The 23,303-nt window shown below is 47.7% G+C and overlaps 1 pseudogene; it reads right to left on the bottom strand.

Annotated features, from left to right (window-relative positions):
• Positions 1-8,477: 8,477 nt before the first annotated feature.
• Positions 8,478-21,429, bottom strand: LOC132207336 (ran guanine nucleotide release factor-like; annotated as a pseudogene).
• Between the last annotated feature and the right edge of the window lie 1,874 nt (positions 21,430-23,303).

Genomic DNA, 23,303 nt, shown 5'->3' with positions numbered 1-23,303 from the left:
GCGGAGGCGTTGAGGGGGGGCAGTGCCAATAGGGTTACATAGGGGGGGTTTGAGAGATGTTTTGCCATTGGGGGAGAAGGGGGTCGGAAGGAGATTGCGCCAATAGGGTGGGAGCCAGAAGGAGTTTGCGCTTATGGAGGAGGGTGGGACCCGTAAGGAGATTGCGCTGACAGAGGAGGGTGGGAGCCGGAAGCGGACTGCGCTGATGGAGGAGGGTGGGAGCAGGAAGGAGACTGTGCTGACAGAGGAGGGTGGGAGCTGGAAGGAGATTGCGCTGGTGGAGGAAGGTGGGGGCCAGAAGGAGATTGCACTGATGGAGGAAATTGGGGGGGGGGGGGGGGGGTTCAAAAGGAGATTGCACCAATAGGGTGCAGGGCGTGGGAGACTGTACTGGTAGATGGGTAGCCCTCAATGGTCTTGAATGGAGGTTTCTTGTCCTTAATTGAAGCTCCCACCGACTTCCAACAGAGCTCTCCTCTACCCCTTCACGTCCTCTCAAAATATCCTGACAGCATTAACAGGTGTTCTTATAGCAGCGGTTCAATAAGACAGCTCACCAACAGCTTCTTCAGGCCAACTAGGGATAGGCAACAAATTCCCCGAGTCCTACTCATCTACTGTGGCTCCTCCTTGAGCAATATTGTGACTTAAAAATTCTCATCCCTTGTTTTCAAATCCCTCTGTCACCTCTCCCTCCTCCTTTCTCTTAGATCCCAATTCTCCAATATATCAGCACTCTTCAAATAATGGCCTTTTTGAGAACTTCTATCAATAGGTGTTAGGACTGTTCATGATAGATCAGTATAAAATGGCCAACGAAAGCCCCAATAAGCTTTGCAGTCCATGTTTAACAGAAATTATAAGGTGTGGGATGCACTTGCTTAAAGTGGTCTCAGCACATGTAGCACTGACTGCCCGTTTTCTCACTAAGATTGGATATGTGTCATTCTTTGCCCATTAAGAACATTTCCCACCAGTTGTTACTCTTAAAATTTCTCTAATAAATCAGTTTTAATATGACAACTAGGTTTCAATTAAGGTTCTTCAAGATATTTGAGACATATTTTCCAAAATATAAAATCACCAAAAACATTAGAAAGAAAGGTTTAAAAAAACTAATAACAAGGGGCCTCCCTTATCTCATAGCAAGGACAGCAGCTAGAAGAATAACCAAACACAGATGTCATTGTTGAGAGATGAAAGGTTACTGTAATCATAGAGATGTCAACTCCTCACACACCAAAAGGGTCCATTCAGATCACAGAAATTAACAATTACTAACAGAATCAACACAGTGTGGAGCTGGAGGAATACAGCAGGCCAGGCAGCATCAGAGGAGCAGGAAAGTTGAAAATTTGAGGAAGGGTCCCGACCCGAAATGTCAGCTTTCTCGCTCCTCTGATGCTGCCTTGTCTGCTGTATTCATCCAGCTCTACACCTTGTTATATCAGACTCCAGCATTGGCAGTTCTTACTATTTTTGAGTGAGAACTAACACAGAGAGATATACCAAGAGCCCAATCACAGTTGGACAACCTAGCACTAATTAACCAATAGCTTATAGGGGAAGGGAGCATGTGCCACCATGTTAAAGTTAGAAGAAAATGTATAAAAGACAATTTACTTGTATCTGAAATTAGAGCATCATTGACTTTTCTTCTGATCTGAACTGAAGATTAAAGGGGTAATTGGACTCTGACATCAAGGCCAGATTCAGGATGATCTTTGGCCTCTGCCCTCATTGGATTGGCAGATGCTTGAATAAATTACCACGTGCGTGAACTCCTGAAATTTATTACCCATTGAAAGGTCACTCCTACAATATAGGATTCAGGGCTATCTAAAGGGCTATGTTAGTCTGTGCTGGAGCCAGGGAGAAGGGGTTCAGAGAAGCACCACTCAGACACACACTAAGACAATGTCAGTGAATCAGTCCGTGACTTTATCATTTGAAATGAATCAGACATTCTGGATTAAACTGCATCTGGAGTTCTGTGTGTGTCATTTGGGTATTCTTAACTCAGGACTGATATTATTGCCTCAGAGGGAGTTGCAATGAAAATTCACTAGACTTGTTCTCGGAATGGTGGGATTATTTTATGAAGACAGATTGCACAAACTGAGCCTGGATTCTCTACACGTTTGAAGAATGAAGCAGGATTTCGTCAAAAACCACAACATACTTAAAGAGATAACAGGGTACGAGGTTTCCCCTCATTGGGATATCTAGAATTAAGAGTACCATTTAAAAACAAGGGGGACGACAGTTAGGTTTGAAATGAGAAGAAATTTTGTTTATGCAGAGGGTTGTCCCCCTTTGGAATTCTCTACCACAGACGGCCGGGAAGCTCAATCTTTGAGTATATTGAGGTAGAGGTTGACAGTTTTCTTATTCCCAATGGTGTACAGGGTCATGTGGATCAGGGATCGAAATGATTGATCAGTCGTGACCATATTGAATGGTTGAGCAGGTTCGATGGGCTGAATGGTCAACTCCTGTTCCTGTGTTGCGTGATGCAAACTGAAACCTGGTGTTAAGGAATAAATTAAAACTGTTCTCCAAAATGTGTGATTCATTTTTCTGTCATTATTAAAATTGTCAGGAATACATTGCCGTATTCTTTTAGCTGGATGGCTGGCAAAAGCTATCAAAACAATTTGTTCAACTTTCTATAAATTAATGTATTCTTCAACAAATAAACAACTTTTTTTCTCTTTTAACATCATCATCCAACTGGGGAGTGAGAGACCAGGATCTAGGCTTAAGCTAAGCTCACCGGATGCTCTCTTTTAGCCGTAGTCATCACTTCCTACTTGTGTTTGTTACACACAACAAATTCAGCAAGTTTATCCATGGTTGTGAAACAGAAAGCCGTGTGGGAATTCAATGCTCAGCAGAAAGGCAGCTGCAGCAGTTGGGCTGCCATAGCAACCACCTTTAAAGGCATTAAGGTCAGAGCCAGGAGTTAAATTGCACATTTCATAATCAGGAGGTTTACTAGTTTTGAAATTCTGCACTCTGACCAGTCGGTTTGATTCCCCCATACCCCAACTCTTGTATCTCTTTTATAATACTCCCAACCCACAAAATACATTTTTTAACAAAAATCATCTTCCAATTGAACCATATCATAATGTCATCCTCTTGACTCTGCATCCCTTTATTTCCTCATTTACCAATAAGTACCCAATGTGTGACTTAAAATTAGCCCCTCACGTCAGCATTTCCTTTGTTTTCGGAGGGGATGGTCTTGAGGTGGGGCAAGATGGGACGGTCTTCGGGCGAAGGTGGGAGGAGCATGTTCGATGTTTGACTTACTTGCGCAAAAAAAATTTGCCAAATTCTCTCCCCTCCACCTGCAGCCCCAGATCGATTGGGTTGGGGGGGGGGCGCGGTGGTGGCTGGTCCCTTAGAACAAGTTGCGTGTGGCTCTGAACAGATCAGGAGCAGAGAGCACCAGGTTTCCAAGGCTGTGAGGTTTTGTGTGTTGCTGGGGTGATGTGACTGGTTTTCAGCTGTGTACAATGGTTACTTGATAACAGCCCATAGTGTTGGGTGTACATTAGCACAGGTAAAGGATTTGCTAATTAACAGAAGACAGAGTAGGGGTAAGGGGGGGGGGGGGGGGGGGGGGCATTCTCAGGATGGCAACCTGCAACTACCAGAGTATCAAAGAATTCAGTGCTGGAGTTACCATCATTCACAACTTATACTTATTACCTGGGTGAGGAAAGTGAATATATGACTGGCAAATAAAAGTAGGTGGGAGCCAAGTGGTGATGATGATACAAGGTGTCTGCAACGACATTTGGACAGGTTAAATGAGCAGGCAGAAACTTGACACGTGAAATATAACGTGGGAGGAAAAGTGAGGTTATGCACACTGGCAGAAAAAAATGGAGAAGCTGAACTTTTTTGAAAATGACTGCAGAAAACTATAGCAGAGGAGATTTGGAGTCCTCTTCCATGAATCCCAAAAAGCCAGCATCCAAGTTCAGTGGATAATGAGAAGACAAATGAAATGTCGGCCTTTATTTCAAAGTTAACAGAGCATGAAAGTAGGGAAGTTTTGCTAAAACTGTACGCGACACGAGTCAGAGCACAGCTGGAATACTGAATAATTTTGGCACTTTATCCAAGGAAATATACACTGGCATTGGAGACGGTCCAGAAAAGGTTCAGTAGGTTGATCCTGGGTATGGAGGATATGTCTTGGGAGAAGAGGTTGAGTAGATTGGGCCTGTACTCAGTGGAGTTTAGACGAATGAGAAGTGATCTTATTGACAGCTACAAGATTCTTAAGGGACTTGAGGGGGTAGATGTGTAAAAGGTTGTTTCCCTCTGTGGGAGAGTTCAGGACCAGAATGCATCATCTCACCAGGGTAAGGGGTAGGATATTAAAGACAGAGAAGGGGAGGAATTTCTTCTCTTAGAGTGTAGAGAATCTGTAGAATTCTTTACTGCTGAGGACTGTTGAGGCTGTATCATTCAGTATATTCAAAGCTGAGACAAATTTTTAATCAGTCGTGGAATCAAGGGTTATGGGGAAATGGCAGGAAAGAGGAGTTGAGGATTACCAGATCAGCCATGATCTCACTGAATGACATTGCGAGGGTGTGAAAGGCTCTATCTAAATTCAGGCTCTGTATCTGAAGTACACAGTGCATCAACTCACTTTTGAAATCACAGGTATTCTTTCAATAAAAGTGGGAACAATGTGCCAACATATTCGCATCTATTCTACATCTTAAAAAATTCTTTCATGGAAGAGGATACATTGGACAGAATTGAATTGATAGGCTGAATGGCCTACTCTGCTCTGATATCTTATGGTCTACTGATGTGAAACAGAAGCTGCTCCAAGAAGACTATAAAGAAGATGACAGTGTTGTAATGTCAGTGGACTCGGCATCCAGGGGCAGGGACGAAAGCTCTGTGGACACGGGTTCAAATCCCCTGGATTTAAACTCAGTGAATAAATCTAGAATTGGTGATGGTGACCATGAAACTATCATTGACTGTTGTAAAAACCCAACTGGTTCACTTATGTACTTCAGGGAAGGACGTCTGCCATCATTAACCAGTCTGGGCCTACACTAAACTCTAGACCCACAACTAAAGTACTGACATTTAACTGCCCTCCAAAATGGCCAGGCACTCGCTTCAAGGAGAATTAGGGACTGACAGTAAATGCTAGCCTTGTACTCAACTCCCGTGAAAGAACTTTTTAAATGCAGCACAGGCGCTGATGTGCTGGCACTGTTATTGAAGGAATACCCTCAATTTCACAAGTGACTGGCTGCTCTGCGCACTTCAGGTACAGAGCCTGCAGTTAGATAGAGCCTTTCATGTCCTCGCAATGCCCGACAGACACCAGACAACCATTCAATTAGTTCTGAAATGCAATCACTTCCACTGCTGTACAGGCAGACACAGCACAGTAAGATCCCACAAACAGCACTGGGATGATGTGACTAGTTGGTCAGCTCCGTTTGGGGGTGGGGGTAGTTGGGACTCTGCCTTTTTTGGAGACAGTGGCTTTGGATGTGCGTGTTTTTTTTTCCTAAAACATCCCTCCGGCACACTTCGCAGCCCTCCTGCAATGCAGAGGGTGTGTTGGTAATGAGGCCTCAAGCCTCCTTAGAAAGGAGACTTGAACTCACAACCTTCAGCCCCAGCGATGCATTCATGACCCACCAAGACTTAAATAAATGACATCTGAGCAATTCAGACGGGAAGAAGGGAAAACAACAATTTGGGAAGTACATTTTCCAATGAGAGGCCTCTGCCTGCTTTTGGAATATCAGGAAACACGGTGGAAAATTCCCTCTGTGTCACGGAAACTAGTTTCATACCCTCTTCCAACACCACACAGATTAAAAACAACTGACATTGCAGAGTGGGGAGGGACCTTTCATAGGAGCAGGAAGTGGTCAGATACCAACTGTCCCGGTATCTCATGCCACCATGGCTGCTCTATGATTTAGCACCATCTCTGGTCAGTGAATTAACATATTGTTTTAATTGCCAGGTGCTCTGAAATAGCTTATTAAGTTATTAACACATAACCCATGAAGGAATAGTATATACTATGTGTCAAATAACTCAGGCCTTTACAACAACCCACCAAAGAATCCAGATTTGAAACAAATATTAAATTTCAAATCAATCATTCAGCCAACCAGCTAAAACTCACTAGGTAGCAGAGATGTCAGTGACTAGAAACTGCCTGTACACAGTTCACTTCCTGTCAGCTGGGCTGATTTCAGGCTGCCTAATTTTGACAGGTCATCAAACTACAGCTTGCTTTCATCCAGCCAACTGCCCACCACTGGGAGATAGGAAACATCCCACGGCCCTTACTACCAACAAGAGCCAGGGAATCCTCCCCCAGATGTCCTGGTTATTATCTCACAGCCAGTGGATTATCCAGTCACAAAACATCCTGCTGGTTGAGAGAGCTTCCTGTGTGTAATTTGGCTGCTGTGTTTCCTGCATCTGTAACTACACTTTAGAAGAACTATGCCATTGGTTGTACATTGCGTCAGAGCCATCTGAGCTGGTGAAAGTCACTGTATAAAAGAATATTTCACGGACATCCAGCTCCTGGAGATTCTTCCTGTGAACAGGCTGATGGCTGTAGCTGCCTCACCAAGTTCCACTGCGCAGTAGTTTACCCCTGGACAGGTTAGGTGAATAACAGGGGCTGTGGGCTGGCACATTCGGAATAGCCATTAATTTCATCCAGTGTGGCACTGAGCTAATGAGGTCATGGCACGTCAGGGTCACAAAAGGAAGACAGCGAGGATTCCCATGAGATAACCAGCTGTTAACTGGTAGAATGGTGGCTGGGAGAAAGGGCTGGATTGAGATGGTCGGCAAAGCATTCTAGTGCGGAAGAGGCACCCCTCTCCACACTGTCTCTCTACGCATACAGAGACTTACAGACACACAAACCAATTAACAGCCCAGTTTGGGAGGGTATCTAGATGGAACACAACTTTCAGAACAGCTTGAGATGGACAGGCTTCCTGGGTGAGGGCACAGCTGCACATGATGGTGATTCTCTCCATTAACAAAGAGTCTGCCAGCAAGACAAGTGGTGGACGGACAAGGAACGAGAAGGCAACCACAGCATGAGCAAAGGCACAGGGAGAAGTTGAAAGGAGCAGAGTGGGGGTAGTGTCTAAGTCAAAGGCATTGAAGTGATTGGGAAACTGCTAGGATTTGGCCAGGGGATGGCAAGTGGTTAGCACTGCTGCCTCACAACACCAGGGACCCGGGTTCGATTTCACCCTCGGGTAACTGTCTGTGTGGGATCTGCACATTCTTCCCGTGCCTGCGTGGGTTTCCTCCGGGTGCTCCGGTTTCTTCCCACAATCCAAAGATGTGCAGGCTTGGTGGATTAGCCATGCTATAGTGCCCAGGGGTGTTTAGGTTAGGTTGGTTAGACATGGGAAATGCAGGGGTATGGGAATGAGTCTGGGTAGGATACTCTTTGGAGAGGCGGTGTGGACTTGTTGGGCCGAATGGCCTGTGTCCACACTGTAGGGACTCTCTTACACTATGATTTGTAAAAACACTAGCCTACAGGGACAGCTGGAGTTGGATGAAATCAGAACCCTTACTGTTTACAAAAAACAGAAGATGCTGGAAAAGCCCAGCAGGTCTGACAGCATCCGTAAAGCAAATTCAGAATTAATGTTTCGGGTCCAGTGACCCTTCTTTAGATGGGTCCCTTCCCCTTTGTTTACCTTGGACAATTAAAATTGGACAAGGGAAGTATTATTGAGGGATTAAATGGAGTGAAATATTTGAATGCAGACAGACAGCCTTGCCAACATGGCTTCACATTTCACTGCCCTAATTATGTTTTTATAGCAATATTACAAAATTTCATGGAATTTAGAAGATTAAAGGGTGGCTTAAATCAAAGTTTTAAAGCTATTGAGGGAAGCAAGTATAGTGGAAAGAGACAGAAATTGCTTGAGTGGTTGGAAAATCCGAGATTCTAATGCAGAGAATGAAAATGAAGACCTTTCAGGAGTATCAGAAGCAATCACTTTGACCTAGTGAAGGTGATCGAAATTTGGAACTCTCCTCCACAAACATCACTGATGCATGATCACTTGTTGATTTTAAATCTGAGATTTTCCTTTTGATGACCAATGGTATAAAGGAGTATCGGCAAAGATATGAGGAGTTAGATTACAGATCAGCCAAGAATTTCAATGAATGGTGGAACAGGCTCCAGGGCTGAATGGTCTCCTCTTATTCCTGTTAGCAAGTCTGTATTACCTAACAGTATGGATACCTCATCCTCTTTCAACGAAAGCTCCCGTCCACGATTGAAAAATCCACCTGCGTACTTGTCCACAATGGCGTTTGTCACAGTCTGGGCACCATGCGCAAGCAGAAGATGACCGAGACCTCTCGCCGTCCCCACAGTGCAATGTCTAACCACAAAGCACAGGTGTTCAGGAGAAAATGGTCGGATCCAGGAGCCGGAAGGACTTGCACGGTGGGTGCGGAACTGCTGCAGGGTCCAGTGTGGCGCAGCACTGGCAGACATCCCTCCTGATTGCACAGAACTCCCACCACACTGCTGCTAAACGGACTAGTGTTGGGACAGAGAAAAAAAGAGGAAAAAAAAAAGAGAGCCACAGTTAAAAAAAATAACTGTCCCAAGAATTGCTACAAATGTCGAAGAGCTTGGACACATCAGGATAGCTTTAAAACTTTAGATATAGCAACATCTGAATTAGGAAAAGGCCATTCAGCTTGCCCTGCCATTCAATCAGATTATGGTCAATCTCACATGGCCACAATTCCACCTTCCAGGGAGGAAAGAAACACACTGACACTTTATCGGAGGCTGCACTGATGATGTTACCCAGCAGGGTAATGAAACGTCTACGGAATAACAAACCAAATCAATCAGTGAGCCAACCAGCCTCAACACCCACAACCCGAGCTACAAATCTACTCCAAAACCTTAGACTCCACCTTTATGTCTGCCATGAAAGGCAAAATCATACTTAACTTGTAGAACAGGATAAGGGAGAACCAGTGGATTTGGATTTTCAGAAGCATTTTGATAATGTCCTTCATATGGTTTTCGTGGGAAATGTATACAAAATGAGGGGTAATATATTGGCATAGACTGTTGGAATAAATCAATCGTTTTCTGAGTGGTAGGCAGTATCTAGCAGGGTCCTGCAGGGGTAGTGCTTGGGTCCCAGTTACATATGATATATATGAATGACCAGGAAAGAACCAAGTTTGATGACAACACGTAACTAGTTGGGACCGTAATTGTGAACAGAATTCAAGAGGCTCAAACTGATGCAGACAAGACCAGCAAATGAGGAAACACGTGGCAGATGCAATACAATACAGCTAAACATGAAGTTATACACTTCGGTGTGAAAAATAGAAAAGAATATTATTTAAGTGGTGATATATTGGGAAATGTGACTGTACAAAGGGTGTTCTTGTTCATCAGTCAATGAAAATACAGGTACAACAAGTAATGAAGAAGGCAAATGGTATCTTGGCCATTATTGCAAGGAGATTGGAGTTCAGAAGTATGAACGCCTTAATGGAGCCATACAGAGCTTGGTGAGACCTCACTTGGCGTATTGTGTACAGTTTTGGTCTCCTACCTAAGGGAGGTTACTCTTGCCAGAGAAGGAGGGCAGTGAACACTTACTAAGCTGATACCGAGGACAGCACAACTGTCCAACAAGGACAGACCAGTTCAGCTGGGCCTGTCTTTTCTAGAATTTAGAAGAATGAGAAAGGGGATCAAAGTAAAATGTATAATTTTTTTAAACAGCTTCGAAGGGATGAGACAGTGAGGATGTCTTCTGTGGCTGGGGAGTCTACAACCAGGGGACATTGTCTCAGGATTCAGGATAGATCATTCAGGACTGAGATGAAGAAACACTTCTTCACTCAAGGGTGACAAAGCTGTGGAATTCTCTACCATGAAAGGCAGTGCAGGTCAAGTCACTGAATAAATTCAAGAAAGAAACAGACACTTTTATATTTCAATTGCATCAAAGGATTAGAGAGTATAGTAATATGATCTTGAGAGAGAGGATAAACCATGACTACACTTAATGGTGGGGCAGGGTTGAAAGGTCAAATTGTCTCCCCCTGGTTTCTATATCCCTCCATGTCCTTTGATTCACTCACTGATCAACAACCTGCCTAACCCGGCCATGAATATATTCCATGACCCAAACTTTTTTGTTCTGAGAGGGGAAGAAAATTCCAAACGGTAATGACAAAACGGTCTAGAGGGGTAAGTTTTTTTTTAAACACAGAGGGAGGGGGGAGGGTATGGAACAGGTTGCCAGACTGGTGGTGGTAGTAAGTACAGGTGTCATTTAAGAAACATTTTAGATAGGTACATGGATAAGATAGGTATGGAGAGATAGGAATCAAACACGGGTAAATGGGACTACTTCAATTGTGAAAATTAGACAGCATGGGCACGTTGGGCCAGCTGGCCTGCTTCCATGCTGTAGTCTTCTATGACTCAATGACCTTTTGAAAGAATAAATTCCTGTTCACCACCCACCACAGCACTACCCCTACCCCACCCCACCCCCGTCTTAAATGGCAGATGCCTTATTTTTAAACTGTGTCCTCTGGCTCCATTCTCTCCCAACCAGGGACAACATCCACCCTCCCTGTATCAGAATCTTGTATTTCAACAGGATCACCTCTCATTCTTCGAAACTCCAACCAGTATAGTCCCAAGCTGTTCAACCTTTCCTCGAAGAGTTGGCACCACCAAATGTACTGGGCTCTCAGCTATTCCACAACCTTTTTGTGCATGGGAAGATCCCAAGTACAGCACTTAGCCAAATGGTCAGTTTGTCTACTTTTTGGTTGTTGGGTGAGGACCTGGAACAGATTCCAACCCCATCCTCCCCTTCTTCACGTAGACTACTGGGATCTTCCAATTCTGCCTGAACGGCCGGACTATATTTTTGTGATATTGGTGTAATTTCAGACCTGACATGCGGTGAGTGGAGAAGGTGATTGGGCAGAATTTCTGATTTTGGAATTCTGGCTCTTAAAGTTTTCCTCTTCTGGGAGTACTTGCTTCACCTCATATCTCTAAAGTTTTAGATTAAATTAAAAAGAGAAGGATCACTTGATCAATTATCAGCTCCATTAATATTATATCCGGTGACCTCTGGGATGAGGACAGATAAAATTGAATGAAAACTGTTCTTTTTTTCCATATAATTCCCTCCAATCTGAAGAATGGTATCTTGGATAAGCAGGGAAAAAGCCATGAGTCTTATAAGAGAAGGAGGAACAGGAGAAATGAGAGTTTCTTTAAGCTCCAACAGGAGACACCTGAAGCAGATCTTAAAAAGAGTTTATAAAACAGTTGAGGGAATGTAGTAGGGCCAGATTTTTATTTCTAAATTAAGTTCAGCAATGGAATAAGGAGTTAGTGGATTCAGACTGGTTGAAGAGTGAGTTTTGGGCAGAGATAAGAAAATTCTTCATGCAGAGAATGATCAAAGTGTTGAACTATGGTTACAAGTGCTTGTGTAAGTCAAAGCCCTGAAATAATTTCAGAAACAAGTAAACAAAACTAGTGTTTCAATGGAGGGCTTCTGTAGCACTCTGGTTGGGAGGACGGACCAAAGCACCTTCCTTCTCTAACTGGTGAAGTCATGAAAATGACATAAGAAGCAGAGGGGAGATGGTGGGTGGCTTGAACAGAAGCTGAGAGTCTGATGCATAAAATAGAACCTTGATCTCCTTAGCAAAACATAAACTTATTCGTATTTAATATTCATTAGTTGTTTAAATTCAGATCTACATAGGGGTACATAGATTATTTGCTGTGGAACAGTTGTAGGAACTTGGTGTGTGACTGAGGTATTAAAATGAACACTTCACATCTGTCTTTACCAAGCTGCCCAGACTACAGTGGACAAGAAGAGGAAATTCAGTCCCTGGAAGTGTGAGATTAGATACACTGGTGTATAAAGTTGACAAGGGACCAGATGCGATGCGCTCAATATTAACGGACGGTGCAACCGTAATCTCTCAGTCTTCTCTACACTCAGGGGAGTAGCAGAAGACTAAAGAATCACTAACATTATGCCTTTGTTCAAAAGAAATTGGAAAGATAAACCCAGAAATTACAGATCAGCCAGTTTCATTTCACCAATGGGGAATCTTTTAGAAACAATAACTCTAGATAGAGTTAATAGTCAAATTGAAAAGCATGAACTAGTTAAGGGGAACTGACATGGATTACAGAAGGAAAACGGTGTTTGATTATTTGCTGGAGTTTCCAGAAGACGGGATAACAAAGACGGCTGATGAGAGTAACACTATTGGTGTACATGGATTCCCTATGTACGTTTGACATAACACCACACACCAGACTGGAGGAAAGCTATAGGTTGTGGAATAACAGGGACATTAGTAACAAGAACAGAAAATTTGCTGCGTGAAAGCAAACAGATAGTAATGGTCAATGGATATGGAGGAGGATGGTCTGTGTTGTAGTACTCCAGAGGTGGGCATTGGAGCATTTGCTTTCCTGAAATGTATTAATGATCTCGATCATGGTGTGCTGGAGGCAACTTTAAAGTTGTGGATGATACATATCTTATAGTGAGGTGTGAGGTGATACATTTTGGTTGGAAGAACACTGAAAGGATGTTATTCTATAGAGGGTGCAGAGCAGAGTGAGCCAGGTTTAAATTTGCATTATTAAAAGGTTACAAGACAGGTGAAGAAAACTTTATTAATAGGAGCATGGAGCACAACATAAAAGAGGTGATGCTGAACAAGACACATGGAGACCTCAGCTGCAGCACTGTGTACAGTTTGTGGGTGCCGCATCGCAGGAATGATGTGAATGTGTTGGAGGGAGGGGGGTGGGGGGAGGGAGAGATACAGGTTTACAATAATAGATCCAGGAATGAGGCACTCTTTGACGGGGGGGGGGGGGGGGGGAAAGGAGAGAAAGGGGGGGGGGGGAGGAGGAGAGAAGGGGGGGGGGGAGAAAGGGGGGGGGAGAGAGAGAGAGGGGGGGGAGAGAGAGAGAGGGGGGGGAGAGAGAGAGAGGGGGGGGAGAGAGAGAGAGAGGGGGGGGAGAGAGAGAGAGAGAGGGGGGGGAGAGAGAGAGAGAGGGGGGGGAGAGAGAGAGAGAGGGGGGGGAGAGAGAGAGAGAGGGGGGGAGAGAGAGAGAGGGGGGGGAGAGAGAGAGAGGGGGGGGAGAGAGAGAGAGGGGGGGGAGAGAGAGAGAGGGGGGGGAGAGAGAGAGAGGGGGGGGAGAGAGAGAGAGGGGGGGGAGAGAGAGAGAGGGGGGGGAGAGAGAGAGAGGGGGGGGAGAGAGAGAGAGGGGGGGAGAGAGAGAGAGGGGGGGGAGAGAGAGAGAGGGGGGGGAGAGAGAGAGAGGGGGGGGAGAGAGAGAGAGGGGGGGGAGAGAGAGAGAGGGGGGGGAGAGAGAGAGAGGGGGGGGAGAGAGAGAGAGGGGGGGGAGAGAGAGAGAGGGGGGGGAGAGAGAGAGAGGGGGGGGAGAGAGAGAGAGGGGGGGGAGAGAGAGAGAGGGGGGGGAGAGAGAGAGAGGGGGGGGAGAGAGAGAGAGGGGGGGGAGAGAGAGAGAGGGGGGGGAGAGAGAGAGAGGGGGGGGAGAGAGAGAGAGGGGGGGGAGAGAGAGAGAGGGGGGGAGAGAGAGAGAGAGGGGGGGGAGAGAGAGAGAGGGGGGGGAGAGAGAGAGAGGGGGGGAGAGAGAGAGAGGGGGGGAGAGAGAGAGAGGGGGGGAGAGAGAGAGAGGGGGGGAGAGAGAGAGAGAGGGGGGGAGAGAGAGAGAGGGGGGGGAGAGAGAGAGGGGGGGGGGAGAGAGAGGGGGGGGGGGGAGAGAGAGGGGGGGGGGGAGAGAGAGGGGGGGGGGGAGAGAGAGGGGGGGGGGAGAGAGAGGGGGGGGGGGAGAGAGAGGGGGGGGGGGAGAGAGAGGGGGGGGGGAGAGAGAGGGGGGGGGGAGAGAGAGGGGGGGGGGAGAGAGAGGGGGGGGGGAGAGAGAGGGGGGGGGGGAGAGAGAGGGGGGGGGGGAGAGAGAGGGGGGGGGGGAGAGAGAGGGGGGGGGGGAGAGAGAGGGGGGGGGGAGAGAGAGAGGGGGGGGGGGGAGAGAGGGGGGGGGGGAGGAGAGAGGGGGGGGGAGAGAGGGGGGGGAGAGAGAGGGGGGGGGGGAGAGAGAGGGGGGGGGGGGAGAGAGAGGGGGGGGGGAGAGAGAGGGGGGGGGGAGAGAGAGGGGGGGGGAGAGAGAGGGGGGGGGGGAGAGAGAGGGGGGGGGGGAGAGAGAGGGGGGGGGGAGAAAGGGGGGGGGGGGGAGAAAGGGGGGGGGGAGAAAAGGGGGGGGAGAAAAGGGGGGGGAGAAAAGGGGGGGGGGAGAGAAAAGGGGGGGGTGGAGAAAAAGGGGGGGGTGGAGAAAAAGGGGGGGGTGGAGAAAAAGGGGGGGGTGGAGAAAAAGGGGGGGGTGGAGAAAAAGGGGGGGTGGAGAAAAAGGGGGGGGGGGAGAAAAAGGGGGGGGGGAGAAAAAGGGCTGGGGGGGGAGAGAGGAGGAGAAAAAGGGGGGGGTACCACCAGAAACTGTACTTGAGGCAGATTCAGAGGTACTTAAGAAGGCACTAGATGATTATTTCAATAGAAACAACGTACAGGGTCATGGAAAAAGCAGGGGAGCATGAAGTCGCGTTGCATATTCAGAGAGCAGGATGGCCTCCTTCTGCACTGCAATACAGCTGACAGTCTGAGAACTTCTCAAAAGCTTCGGCATGGTGTACTAATCTCAAAAGAGCAGCAGAAGCAGGTACAGTAGGAAATTTTGAAAGAAGAAGAAATACAGGTACTTGAAAAAGAAGCTTTTGCAGGCTTCTGGGCAAAAAAAATTCCATTACTTCCTCAGTCTTTCTCCTTCCAAGCTAGTTAGTGATGAAGTACCTGATTACTGTCGGATCATTAAATGTGATGAGGATATCAGTGGAGTACTGTGGGAGTCTGAACAGTGCCAGGTGAATTGTCACAGTATTTCTAGCCTGTAACAAAAAATGGACAAAAGTAGAATAAGATAAAACAGACAAATCACATCATTCACACACTAGCCTGATGATCTCTGTAGCTGTAACTATGAGCTGTACTTACTGACTTCAGTGTTACAATGCTCTCCCAATCTCAGAGATTATCCCAAACTCTGCTGTCCCACATACTAACCTAATCAAGTGCCATTCAACCCCTATTCATACATTGACTATACTCCCCTTCGGCAAAGTCTGTTCAAAAACACTCATCTTTCAGTCCCTGGCTGCCACCCAATCTCCTACAACCTTCACCTGATGGGTGCAATCTCCAACCCCACACTCTCTGACCTCCTTCAATCCCATCTTTTTGCACTTCCACACTTTTAATGACTCCACTTTTTGCAGCTGGACATTCAGCTGCCTGCACACCCACAGAAACTATTTCCCACCCCCAACCCCACCAAACAGCGACTCCCTTTTAAACTTCCCTCTTCGTCTGAACACTTAGTTACCCATCTCTAATATCTCCCGCTGGTGGACAGACCTTGGCAAGCTGTCCACCTGCCACACACCTGCTCATTGAATTTAGCCACCTGCTGCCTCCCAGAGAGGAGCCAGGCGCTGCTGGGATCTTGTAGTGTAATCTGGTCACTGCCAACAGGCTCCACACTCAGAATCTCTGTGCTGTCCATACCGCTCACATCGTTACTGCTCGCAATATCAGCAAAATGGTACCTGACAACACAAAGAAGCACTGAATCTCAAGCAACAACTTGTATTTGTATAGCTAGAGCAGCAAGGGAGAATCCCAGCCAATCCCATCAAACAAGAGAGGATTCCAACCAATCCCCAATCAATCAAGAGAGGATTCCAATCAATCAAGGGAGAATGCCAGCCAATCCCATTAAACAAGAGAGGATTCCAATCAATCAAGGGAGAATGCCAGCCAATCCCATTAAACAAGAGAGGATTCCAATCAATCCCCAATCAACATGGCAGAATCACAGCCAATCCTGATTCGCCAAGAGCCATGGACAGTTTGTGTCTGAGCCCATAAGGATTATGTTGCTTTTTTTAAAAATAGGCATGTCACAAACCATGCCTTTTTTTGGCTATTCTCAGACTGTGGCTCGTGCTTGCCCTTTCAATTTTGGTGCTGTTGGTGCCACGGGTTTTCACCCTTCTCTTACCTCACTCTGTGCACAGCTTCCCATTCCTTCTCTCTGCAGCTCCCACCCCCTAACCACCTGGAGCAGGCTAGTACACATCCTGCTGGTGCAGTCACTGACCTGGCTGCTTCCTGATCAGGAACGTGATTCTGGTGTTCTAGCAGCTCGATGACGATGCTCTGGTCCGTATTACTGTGAGCAAATACTTCCTGGTTATCAGGGATTTCACGGATTTCGCTTGAGAAGAGAAAGAGGCCAAAATAAAAATGTAACACAATGTGTTCCAGTCAGATGGCGTGTGGGTCGGTAGCAATTCTCCTATGTATCTGCTACCCTTGTCCTTCTAGATGGAAACGGTCATTGGGTTTGAAATGTACTGTCTACAGAGCTTTGGGTATTGAGTGTAAGATTCCTGATTGAAAATGTTAACCTGGTCTAATCAGGTTGCCCTGGCTGACAGATTTGAACAGGATTTTCAGAGACTCTCAGGACTCTAGGGACTAGCTCTAAGCTGGCTGGTCAGAATCCATGTACTGTGCATGTATAAATAAAGGGTGGCTTGGTGATAGGATACGGCCTCCATGCAATTATTTCATCATGCCAATTAGTTGGGCTGCTTTGTTCTGGATGATGCCAAATTCTTGAGTGTTGCTGGAGTTGCACCCATCCAGGTAAGTGGAGCGTTAATCTTTACTGAATGACCTCATCACTTCAGGCAATAAAGGTTAACAGTAAATGTTGGCCTTGCCAGGGAAGCCCACGTGTTGTGAATTAATAAATAACAATCAAATAAGTTCCTAACCTTGCTGATTGCTCATGCTGAGAGTTTGGTAAGTCAGAAGGCAAGTCAAATGTCTGAAATTACATAGTCTCTGACTTTCACATGTACCCAAGCATTAATCCTGTCACAGGAGGTAGATTTCTGGGCGGTGGTGACCTGTCGCCCAGATACCACCTCTGCCTCTCCAATCTCTGAATGGACATGAGCAGTGAGGGATTGAAGAATCAAAACAAACAGTGGGGTTACCCTGTCCTGGTATTCTCTTCATTTGTTCATGGGATGTAAGTGTCACTGGGCAACGCCAACATTTGTTACCCATCCCCAACTACCCTCAAACGGAATAGTTTGCTGTTTTCAGAGGGCAGTTAAGAGTCAACCACGTTGTAGGCCAGATCAGGTAAGGATGTTGGATTTCCTTCCCTAAAGAGAATTAGTGAATCAGACTGGGGTTTTACAACAATCAATGGTCACTATTACTGAAACCAGCTTTATATCTCAGAGTTATTAGTTCAATTTAAATTCCACCAGCTGCCATGATGGAATCCGAACTTGTGCCCCCAGATCATTAACTTTGGGCCTCTGGATAGCAATGTACCAATTCACCTTCCTCATCCCTCATTCACCCCGACCCAGAATAAAAAGCAAATGTAATGACGCCCATGTAACCACTGTCAATTGTCACAAGTACTCATTTGGTGCACCTAGGGACGGAAATCTGCAATCCTAACCCGGTCTGGCCTAAACTCTGTGACTCCATAACAATGTGGGTGACTTTTAACTGTCCTCTAGGCAATGAGGGACAGGCAAGAAATGCTTAGTATGAAAAAAAGTCTCATTTTCTGAAGGCAAAATACTGACTGACAGGGAGTTGCACTGAAGTCAAGATTGTATATTTTAATCACAAACTTCTTGCCTACCTGACATCAACTGAGTGAGGGGGGATAATCGCTGAAAAAGAGCCTCCAAACAGTAAATGAGGGACATCACTGTTCATCGCCATGTCAACTGGTTTCACACAATATATCACTGAAGAGAGGGACAGCAACAGCACAGGTTTAGATACAGAGTAAAGCTTCTTCTATTCTTTTAAACTGAGAGTAAACGGAGAGTAAGAGTACCTCTGCACTGTTCCTATCAAACACTTGGAGCACAGCGATAGTAGGGTTTTATATAGAATAAAGCTCTCTCTACTCTCTTGAACTGAAAGTAAGAACCTTCTCTACTCTTTTGAACCAAATATAAATGGAAAATAAAGCCCCCACTCAATATTTTTCCCAATGAACACTCAGCAGAGTTACAGCACAGACCAGGTAGAGTTGAAGCCTCATGTCCACTTTAAACTAAAAGTAAAGCTTCTTCTATAGGGGCAGTTAGATACGGAATAAAGCTTCCTCCACTCTAAAGTAAAACTTTACTTACACTGAAGATTTATTTATTTAAACTGAAGGTACCTTCCCCTCAGCCCCCCAAACACTCCTCGAAAAGGTACAGCAAAGGGTTTGGTAGAGAGTAAATCTTCCTCTTATTTTTAAAACTGAAATTAGAACTCCCACAACATTGACCCCATCAAACACTTCCAGGACATGCACAGCATAGAGTTAGATACAGAATAAAGCGCTGTCTACTCTTTTGAACTGAAAGTAAAGCCTCCTCTACTGATTTTAAATAAATGTAATGTTCTCTCAACACTGTCCCCCTGGTGTCTGCACTCCATGGACAGGTGCAGCACGAGGCTGCAGACAGAATAAAGCTCCCTCTAGTTGTCAGAGATAATGGGAACTGCAGATGCTGGAGATTCCAAGATAATAAAATGTGAGGCTGGATGAACACAGCAGGCCAAGCAGCATCTCAGGAGCACAAAAGCTGACGTTTCGGGCCTAGACCCTTCATCAGAGAGGGGGATGGGGGGAGGGAACTGGAATAAATAGGGAAAGAGGGGGAGGCGGACCGAAGATGGAGAGTAAAGAAGATAGGTGGAGAGAGTGTAGGTGGGGAGGTAGGGAGGGGATAGGTCAGTCCAGGGAAGACGGACAGGTCAAGGAGGTGGGATGAGGTTAGTAGGCAGCTGGGGGTGCGGCTTGGGGTGGGAGGAAGGGATGGGTGAGAGGAAGAACCGGTTAGGGAGGCAGAGACAGGTTGGACTGGTATTGGGATGCAGTGGGTGGGGGGGAAGAGCTGGGCTGGTTGTGTGGTGCAGTGGGGGGAGGGGATGAACTGGGCTGGTTTAGGGATGCAGTAGGGGAAGGGGAGATTTTGAAACTGGTGAAGTCCACATTGATACCATATGGCTGCAGGGTTCCCAGGCGGAATATGAGTTGCTGTTCCTGCAACCTTCGGGTGGCATCATTGTGGCAGTGCAGGAGGCCCATGATGGACATGTCATCAAGAGAATGGGAGGGGGAGTGGAAATGGTTTGCGACTGGGAGGTGCAGTTGTTTGTTGCGAACTGAGCGGAGGTGTTCTGCAAAGCGGTCCCCAAGCCTCCGCTTGGTTTCCCCAGTGTCCACTGTACCCGGTGCGGCTTCCTCTACATTGGGGAAACCAAGCGGAGGCTTGGGGACCGCTTTGCAGAACACCTCCGCTCAGTTCGCAACAAACAACTGCACCTCCCAGTCGCAAACCATTTCCACTCCCCCTCCCATTCTCTTGATGACATGTCCATCATGGGCCTCCTGCACTGCCACAATGATGCCACCCGAAGGTTGCAGGAACAGCAACTCATATTCCGCCTGGGAACCCTGCAGCCATATGGTATCAATGTGGACTTCACCAGTTTCAAAATCTCCCCTTCCCCTACTGCATCCCTAAACCAGCCCAGTTCATCCCCTCCCCCCACTGCACCACACAACCAGCCCAGCTCTTCCCCCCCACCCACTGCATCCCAAAACCAGTCCAACCTGTCTCTGCCTCCCGAACCGGTTCTTCCTCTCACCCATCCCTTCCTCCCACCCCAAGCCGCACCCCCAGCTGCCTACTAACCTCATCCCACCTCCTTGACCTGTCCGTCTTCCCTGGACTGACCTATCCCCTCCCTACCTCCCCACCTACACTCTCTCCACCTATCTTCTTTACTCTCCATCTTCGGTCCGCCTCCCCCTCTTTCCCTATTTATTCCAGTTCCCTCCCCCCATCCCCCTCTCTGATGAAGGGTCTAGGCCCGAAACGTCAGCTTTTGTGCTCCTGAGATGCTGCTTGGCCTGCTGTGTTCATCCAGCCTCACATTTTATTATCCCTCTAGTTGTCAATAGCTTTTCCTTGACGACAATTATTACTGGAACACAGTAGGTTCGCACTTGCACTGAGTCAAGATTGGGACACTGTCATGATTTGCACAGGCGTACTGGGTACAATAGACAGTGAATCTCAGCAACTGTGACTCTCATTGGGATAAAGATCCACCAGAAATGACTTTTCTGGTACACTGTTGGAGTGAAGACCATTGGGGGGTCGGGGGGGTCGCAGGGAGATGCTTGGACAACACTGGCAGGGAGAGCTCCAGGGTCTGGGACACACTGGCCGTTCCAGCATTCCACTGGCACCGGGCGCTCTGCTGGCCCTGACCCCCACTGGCACTGGGCGTTCCGCTGGCCCTGACCCCCACTGGCACTGGGCACTCCGCTGGCCCTGACACCCACTGGCACTGGGCGCTCCGCCGGCCCTGACACACACTGGCACTGGGCGCTCCGCCGGCCCTGACCCTCACTGGCACCGGGCGCTCCACCAGCCCTGACCCTCAGTGGCACTGAGCGTTCCGCCGGCCCTGACCCCCACTGGCACCGGGCGCTCCGCTGGCCCTCACCCCCACTGGCACCGGGCGCTCCGCTGGCCCTCACCCCCGCTGGCCCTCACCCCCACTGGCACCGGGCGCTCCGCTGGCCCTGACCCCCACTGGCACTGGGCGCTCCGCTGGCCCTCACCCCCACTGGCACCGGGTGCTCCGCTGGCCCTGACCCCCACTGGCACCGGGCGCTCCGCTGGCCCTCACCCCCACTGGCACCGGGCACTCCGCTGGCCCTGACCCCCACTGGCACCGGGCGCTCCGCTGGCCCTGACCCCCACTGGCACCGGGCGCTCCGCTGGCCCTCACCCCCACTGGCACCGGGCGCTCCGCTGGCCCTGACCCCCACTGGCAATCCCACCACCCCGCGGAAATGCTGGGGGACACCACATGCAGCACACTCCAGGGATCCTGTGGCCACAGCTGTCACCAATGTTAACCATTGTAGGCCCCGGGCGGGGAATTCAAATCCTCGGAGTTTGGCAAAGACCGGAGCCGCCTGAGAGAGGACAGAGCCCGGCCCCGTCGTTGTAATTACTCCTAGAGCCGTAGTCGACCAACTTTACCTGTTCTCCCTGTGCCACCGGGGCCTGGGCCGAGAATACCCGAGCGTGACCCGTAATCGCGGAAGCGGGACTGGGAAATCCGAACGGTGACGGAAATACCCGAGCGACGCCGGCGTTATCCGAGCGGGTCCGAAAACATCCGAGCGGGTCCCGGAAAAACCCGAGCTAGGCCGGAAATGACCTCCTTTAACCGGAACTACCCGTGCCAACTCTGATGAAGGGTCTAGGCCCGAAACGTCAGCTTCTGTGCTCCTGAGATGCTGCTTGGCCTGCTGTGTTCATCCAGCCTCACATTTTATTATCTCGGAAATAATGTTGGGGCACTTGCATACAGCCGAAGTTCTGGTGCCAGGCTATTGATCGTTCCTGTTAATGGAGGACAACAACAACAGAAATTTGACTTCTTGAGGAAGTAGTAGCTTATCCCCAATTTAAAGTTGATCATAGGCTGTTCTCATTGGAAAGGGATGACTGGTGGGTCACCTTGCCTCTGGCAATAGTATTGGGGTCATGAGTAACAACGCTGACTGTACCGGAGGGGGGTGGTATTGTGACCATTATTACTGGCTGTGTCAACAGTAATGTTTGTGCTGAGACCATCATTAATGGCTTCAGGTTAAAACAGAGACGGATCCTAAACAAGGCCTCACGCCTAAAATGTATTGCTTGACCTGAGATATCGCCTCTTCTATACACTGATACAAACTTTAGTTATCTCGGGGAAATCACCTGAAAGAATTTCTGGGATTTGTATTTTAATCAATGGAAACCTGCATCTCCTTGCTAACTGATTAAAGATTCAACAGGAGGCGGTCAGTAGGCCAATTTTAGGGTTGTTACCTTTCTGCTTATAAATTCTTTGTCGGTATACCCCTCTTCCACCGTATACCTGAGGAAAGAGCAGAGGTCCAAAAGCTAGTGCCTTCAAATGAACCTAAGGGTCCTGATCCAAAATATCAACTTTTCTGCTCCTCTGATGCTGCCTGGCCTGCTGTGCTCCTCCCCTACACAGTATGTTATACTTGACTCCAGCCTCAGCAGTTCTTACTATCTCAGACTATAACCTAGTGTTGAGTGATTTTTGACCTGGAACAATGGACCACAGGAACAGGCCCTTCGGCCCTCCAAGCCTGCGCCGACATATTTTGCCCTTCCATCCTAAAGTTGTCCTCATTTACAGGATCCATATCCCTCAATTCCCTTCCCATTCATGTATTCGTCCAGGTGTTTCATTAATGCTGCCATTGTGTCTGCTGAGGTTGTTGGCTTGCCGAATTGGTTTGTTGTTCTGCAGACGTTTCGTTACCATGCTGGATAACATCATCAGTGAAGAACAACAAACCAGCTCGGCGAGCCAACCAACCTTAACACCCACAACCTGAGCTACAAATCTACTCGAAAACCCGATGTGTCTGCTTCCACCACCTCCCCTGGCAGTGTGTTCCAGGCACTCACCTCCCACATTTGTGTGAAAAATGTGCCCCACACATCTCTTTTAAACGCTTGCCGTCCCCTTCGCATCTTGAACCTGTGCCCCGTAGTAATTGGTCCTTCCACCCTGGAAAAAAGGCCTCATATTTTACACTCTATCCACGTCATTCACAATCTTATAAACTTTATCAGGTCACCCTTCAACCTCCTGCATTCCAGTGAAAGCAAACCCAGACTATCCAAGCTAACACGGTGTGAGGCTGGATGAACACAACAGGCCAAGCAGCATCAGAGGAGCAGGAAAGTTTAATGTTTCGGGTTGGGACTCTTCTTCAGAAAAAATGTCACTAGAATTAATGACACTATGAAGAATGATATAATTGCTTTGACCAGTATTACAGGCACTAGGAACAATAATACTGGTGCTTTGATCAGGCTTACTAGCACCATGAGCGATAATACTGGGTTGTGCCAACATTACTGACACTATGAACAATCATACTGGTGTTG

The sequence above is a fragment of the Stegostoma tigrinum genome, chromosome 45, assembly GCF_030684315.1.
Source record: "Stegostoma tigrinum isolate sSteTig4 chromosome 45, sSteTig4.hap1, whole genome shotgun sequence".
Classification (NCBI taxonomy): Eukaryota; Metazoa; Chordata; class Chondrichthyes; order Orectolobiformes; family Stegostomatidae; genus Stegostoma; species Stegostoma tigrinum.
The sequence above is the reverse complement of the archived record's forward strand: the minus strand, read 5'-3'. Positions and strand labels throughout refer to the sequence as shown.